Consider the following 6,638-nt stretch of genomic DNA (forward strand, 5'->3'; position numbering starts at 1 on the left):
GAAGCGAATTACATGATTTTATATTTTATTTTAAATAAAGTATGTTTCTCTTACCCCAACTGACCTTATGTCACTATCACACCACCTAACAACGGCACCTAACGAACGACAATAAACAGGCCCCGTAGCTGAATGGCATTCTGCGACGCGAAACGCCACCGAAACGCCGCAGAAAGGTAGTCTTGCTCTGTCGCGCCAATGTGCAAGAGCGATAGAGATAGATAGCTACGAAAGAGATATATCGTGAGCGTTTGTGCATTCGGCTACGCGCACAGGTAAAGTTTTTCAAGCTTTCAACACAAAAAGTTGGGTCTTTAATAAAAAGAATCCGACTTAGCGCAAATTGCAGCAACCACATGCAGACACATCTACGTCACGCATTAAGTCTATGGAGATTCTGCTAAATCTCAGAGCATAAAATACCATTTTTTAAATCTGTGTGCTAAATCTGTGCTAAATGCTGCGAACTCTACGGAAAGAAGTGAAGATATATTTAAATTCGAAGACATTGCCGAGCCAGTGTAGATATGATATGTCTCATTACATAGTTATTTAACAATTCCTATTCGCTACGTGGACGACTAGTGTAATAGTGTTGCTATCATTTTGTCGGCTTTTCCATATTAAATTGTATGATGTAAATTAGTTCCAACGGCCGCCGCTAGCATTAACGTTGAACATGCCCACGGTTACCTGTATTTGTGACAAATGACAATCAGAGCAGCTCGCAGCGGCGGTTATTGGAAACGCGCGTGCGTGACAGAGAAGCTGCTTCTCTGTCACGCACGCGCGTTTCCAATAACCATAATTATGGTCCTCCATATTGAGGTAGGTAGGATTGATTTCAAATTATAACGACAGACATTTTAGAAAGGTTGAAGACGAATCCCAATATGTAAGTATTGGGTTGGTAAGAAAGTAATGAGCGAATCATAACCAATATTGTAATTTTTATTTAATTTATTATTTTAATCATTTATCAAAAATATAATGGCCTTCGTTATCTACTACTTGTCTCCATCGTTCTGGTGAAGAATGAATAGCATCGGCGAAGAAGTTCTTAGGTTTAGATTCAAAAAACTCTGCTATGTACTGTCGTAGATGGGCTTGATCATCGAACTTTTTTTCATTCAAGGCATTGCTTAGCGATCTGAACAATGCGTAATCCGTAGGTGCCAAGTCTGGAGAGTACGGTGGATGAGGTATCACTTTCCAACCTAGCTCCAATAGCTTTAGCCGAGTCACTTTTGCAATGTGTGGGCGAGCATTGTCGTGTAAGAAAAAAACTTTAGCATGCTGTGGACGATTCTGACAGATATTTTGGTTTAAATTTTCAAGCTGATTACAGTATACTGATGCGGTAACAGTCATTCCACTTGGTAGGAGTTCCCAGTGAATAATACCATGAATATCCCACCAAACGGACTGCATAACTTTTTTCGGGTGAGGCTCTGTTTTTGGTGCCTCTATTCCTTTTTCGTTTGGAGCTAGCCACTGACGTTTGCGTGTGTGATTTATATATAAGACCCATTTTTCATCTCCAGTGATAAGATGGTCCAACCAGTTGAATGTGCGGCGAAAAGACAGAAGTTGTATGCAGATATCGGCACGGCGGTTTAGAACACGGCGGTCTATCGGAACTTGATCTCTATCAAGTTCGTGCGGTATCCAAACACTGTATTTGTAGTTTTTTCCCAACTCGTGTAAATGTGTTTCTATGGTGACATGAGAGCAGCCTAACTCGGTAGCAAGAGTACGACTCGTTAGCCTCGGATCTCCTTCAATTAAGGTTTTTAATCATCAATCTTCACCGGTCGACCAGACTTAGGTTGATCTGATAATGAAAAGTCGCCACTACGAAACCGCTGGAACCATCGTTTCGCCGTGGCCTCAGATACAACTTCAGGAGCAACACGCTGACATATATTACGCACTGCTTCGGCGGCTGAATGGCCAGACTGAAATTCATATAGTAAGCAATGCCTTACATGCACTTTTAATTCGTCCATTTTCTTCCTTATATTAGCTCGGCGACAGCTAGTGAATGACTGACGAGAAACTGTGCGACTCGCCCTTTATATACTTTCGACCATAGAAGATTCTAGAACTCTCTCAAAAATTTTATGTGGAATTCAATCGATCGCTCATTACTTTCTTACCAACCCAATAAAATACAACATTTAATGCAAGATGATCCTTCAAAACAAATGAGTAGGTACCTAATGAAAAAAAGTGTTTTAGATAATGCTTCAAAAATACTTCACACACTTCTTTCAATATCCGGTGGAGCTAAAAAGCGATCTCTACCAGACAACCTTTAGGTACCTAGCGGAGATTAATAAATTTATACCTTGCAAATGTATTAAATGTAGAGTTAGAGGGAATCCTATGCTTTACTAACAACCCCCTTAATAAAAATTAGGTACTTAATATAAAAGAAAACTTATGTTAAGACGCAACAGGAGCGAAAATGCTAAAATGGAAAGGAGCCCCCCTTTCAATTTGGGAATTTTAGTTAAATAACTACTAGTGTTGGTAACTAGATATAGCGAAAATAAAATCCATTAAGGACAACTCAGTTAAAAGATATTGCGAAATAGTTATTTGTTATACAAGGGGGCAAAGTTGTATTTTAACGCCGAGTGTGGAATTGAAAAACGAGCAAGTGAAAGGATTCTATAGTTGAACCACGAGCAAAGCGAGTGGTTCGAGAATAGAATCCTGAACTTGCGAGTTTTTTAACACACGAGAAGTAAAATACATTTGCACCCGAGTGTAACACAAAACTTTTCCCCTCACTACAGCGAGGAAACTACAACGCAAAAAATGCGTTTATCGCTGCTTCCAGGAGTTCCACAGGTGGTAAATCATCTTTATTACTAGATTCACCTACTTGTATCAATTTTAAAGCAGTTAATTTGACTTTATTCAAGGTCAAATTACTTTACCCACTAGTGGATAAAATGCGTTTTTACCCGCTGGTATTAAAGGACAAAACACGTGTTTCTGAGCTAGTGAGGGGAAAAAAAATTAAAATCGAGGTTCCGCTCTCGACTGTTTTCCTCCTTCAAAACTAACAATAATATACCTAATTTTTTTTTAAAGTTTTTTTGGCTAATTGTTACTAACTTCAAAAAAATCAATACGGCCCGACAGAGATAATAATAATAATAACCAGTGTTGAAAAAACCATTGCTCAGCTCTATCTTTAAAAACCAGGGAGGAAATAGTCGAGAGTCTTAATAGTTCGGTGTCACTTACCTTAATATTATACCTTTTTATGTATATATGTATGTGATGTGTGTATGTTTATGGTTATAGGTACTTATTTAAGTATGTCTATTTGCATGAGTGTTTTGTGTTGTTTGGTTATATTTAAATTCTACTTTTCATATTTCCTAGAGCCACCAGCCATTCTGATTATATTAACTCCAATACCCAAAAGTTGTCTGGAAGAGATCGCTCTTAAGCGATAAGATCGCCTGTTGTTACCTCTGTTTAATTGTTTTTTTTTTTTTTTCTTGTGAATTACTTGTAAACTATGTGAGGTGTGCAATGAAGAGTTTTGTATGTTTTGTGATGGTTGGGTTATTATGGAAACATGGAATTGTTTCCATAATATTTATTTGTTATACAAGGGGGCAAAGTTGTATTTATACGCCGAGTGTGGAATTGAAAAACGAGCAAGTGAAAGGCTTCTATAGTTGAACCACGAGTGAAGCGAGTGGTTCGAGAAAGAATCCTGAACTTGTGAGTTTTTTAACACACGAGAAGTAAAATACATTTGCACCCGAGTGTAACACAAAATTTTTCCCCTCACTATAGCGAGGAAACTACAACGCAAAAAATGCGTTTATCACTGCTTCCAGTAGTTCCACAGGTGGTAAATCATCTTTATTACTAGATTCACCTACTTTTTTATCAATTTTAAAGCAGTTAATTTGACTTTATTCAAGGTCAAATTACTTTACCCACGTTTTTACCCGCTGGTATTAAAGGACAAAACACGTGTTTCCGAGCTAGTGAGGGGAAAATATAAAGACCCTATCACCTACATAGTGCTAGTGTCACAACACAGCACTAGTCATACAAATAAAATAACGCTAAGTAAATTCTGTGAGAGATGGTTTTGGTGCAAACGACCCTTACCTGGGCATTTCCAGAACTTAGGACCCCCCAATTAGCGAAAGTTGTTAACAAAAATTAACTCACTGCCAATTTTGTCACGATAATTAAGCATGAAATTTCAATAAAAATATCGTTTTTGTGTTAATTACATGGACTTTAAGCGATAATCTACATTCAGAATGTGTAGAAAGTAATTTTTTAGACAGATTGTATAAAAATCCTTTTTCAGGTTATGAATTTTTCAGACTGTCTGTGGCGTGCCTAATACTCGATCCTCTTTGATATGTGTTAAAATGTCAAATGTTAATATTAGCGCCGTCTAGCCGAGCGTCCCCCAAAGGTGTCACGCCATCTAGGCCACCGTACCTTTTCCTATATGGTTCTGAGGTACGTTTTTTTCTTAGACTGTAGCCAGGCCCCCGTCACTCGCTCAAGGTTGCGCGGCGAGTACCTACGCGCTAGCCGTTCCGCCGGCGTGACTGGCAGATAGGGTATGCAAACCGGTTAACCGGTTAACCGAAAAACCGGTTAACCGAGACTTTTTAGCCTCTTTTAAAAACCGGTTTTCAAAGTCTGTAACCGGTTAATAACCGAAACTATATTTATTTCCCAAAATGACCAAATTTAGGCATAAAAAAGGGTCAAAAGTACGTAATTCTTCAATGTTTTGTAACAATAATGATTTATTTATTACTTTTCATTGATAACATTACGCACCTGCACTGAATTTCTTAAAGAAGTCATAGTATAATCATGATTTTATAATCTAACTAAACGTGAAGATTAAACAACAGTCCCGAGTCCACTCAAATATACATTTTATACAGTATAGTCCGGTTAGTATTACGACTCCGCATATACCTAACGTCCAACCGCTTACAATAACCGAATAACGGAAGCACAGGTATTTGTTTGGTTTTCATATGTGATAAACATCTTATACTTTTAAACGAGCAATTCTTGTATATTTATTTATATCAGCCAATCTGTGTAAGAATGTCCTATTAATATTTATTTATTTATTTATTTATTTATTTATTTATACCGACGATCTCGGAAACCGCTCTAACGATTTCGCTGTAATTTGTTATGTGGGGGTTTTCGGGGGTGAAAAATCGATCTAGCGTAGCCTTAGATCCCGGAAAACGCGAATTTTCGAGTTTTCATGAGTTTTTCTTTTGCGTTAGTAAACGTAAAATATGGTCGTTAATTTCGCCGCGCGCGCATCGATTCACTTAACTCAGTCGTACGAGGTCGGTCTAATGTACGCAGATAGATCGTAGGTGTCAGGGTTTCGAATCCCGGCCAGAAATTAAGTTTTTGTCTTTTTTGTTTGTTTTTGTATTTATAAGAGTTTTTTTTTTATCTAAAGACGTGATATATTAAAATAGAACCGAGCGAAGCTCGGTCGCCCAGATATTGTGATATTATGAAAGTACATCCGTTTATTACGACTCCGGTTTTAACAACCAACCGCGTTTTACGACGTAATTTTACGCAAAATCCGTCCGTCAAGTCCGGTTACAACGACGACAACGTTTTTACTAGTAAATTGAGGAAACAAAGCTATTTCCACCCCAAGCACGGCCCCTTGTTTTGCCTACAAGTAGCAAGATGAGATTGTGGCCATGTGACTTTTTGGAGCATTGGTTTTAATAATTTTAACAATTGGTTCGCCTCGGGTCTAATCTTATAAGCTAAATAGAATCCACTTTTTATTTTTCGATTGCGTATAAACTAGTTTTACTTAATAAAAAAATCGATTGTCATATTAATTACGTAAATCGAGGTTCAAGGAATGCGACTATTTATTATTACGAAATACGACAGTAATTTGTCGGTGATGCTGATGAGCAAGCACGCATACTAAAAAATGACATATCTTTAAACCGAAATGAAATTCGTTTTGTACGACGTCCAGTTAGTACGACGTAATATCAGCGGTCCCTTGGGCGTCGTTATATCCGGACTCTACTGTATATGTGTCGCTTAACTTCAAACCTGGGTAAATCCAATCTGCTTTAAGGTTGAATATATAAAAAATATAATATGATCTGAAAGATAATTAACCTTATAACAGAATGGATTTACCCAGTTTTGAAGTTAAGCGACACATATTTCAAATTATATTTTTAAAATAAAGGGAAAATGTAGATCTTGGTTTTCTTACGTTAATTCCTTGTATTACTAGTGTCTCTGCGTCTCTGGGAGCTGTAGACCTCCGCGACATGCTTAGAAAACGCACAACTGACAAATATTTAGTTCTTAAAAGTGATTATCACAGTAAAGTCACGACAGTTTTAAGCGCCATATACGCTATGGGCACTCAAGTCCTTTATGGCAACTTCTGCATTTTACAAAATTTCCAAAAACTGGATAAAAATGATCTTCATCTGCATCGTAATATATCATAAACAACAGAATTCTTGAAGGTAATGGTAATATTATTGCGTAGTACGGTAATTTACTAAAAATCCGCAAAACCGGTTAAAAACCGGTTAACCGGTTTT

The sequence above is a fragment of the Leguminivora glycinivorella genome, chromosome 1, assembly GCF_023078275.1.
Source record: "Leguminivora glycinivorella isolate SPB_JAAS2020 chromosome 1, LegGlyc_1.1, whole genome shotgun sequence".
Classification (NCBI taxonomy): domain Eukaryota; kingdom Metazoa; phylum Arthropoda; class Insecta; order Lepidoptera; family Tortricidae; genus Leguminivora; species Leguminivora glycinivorella.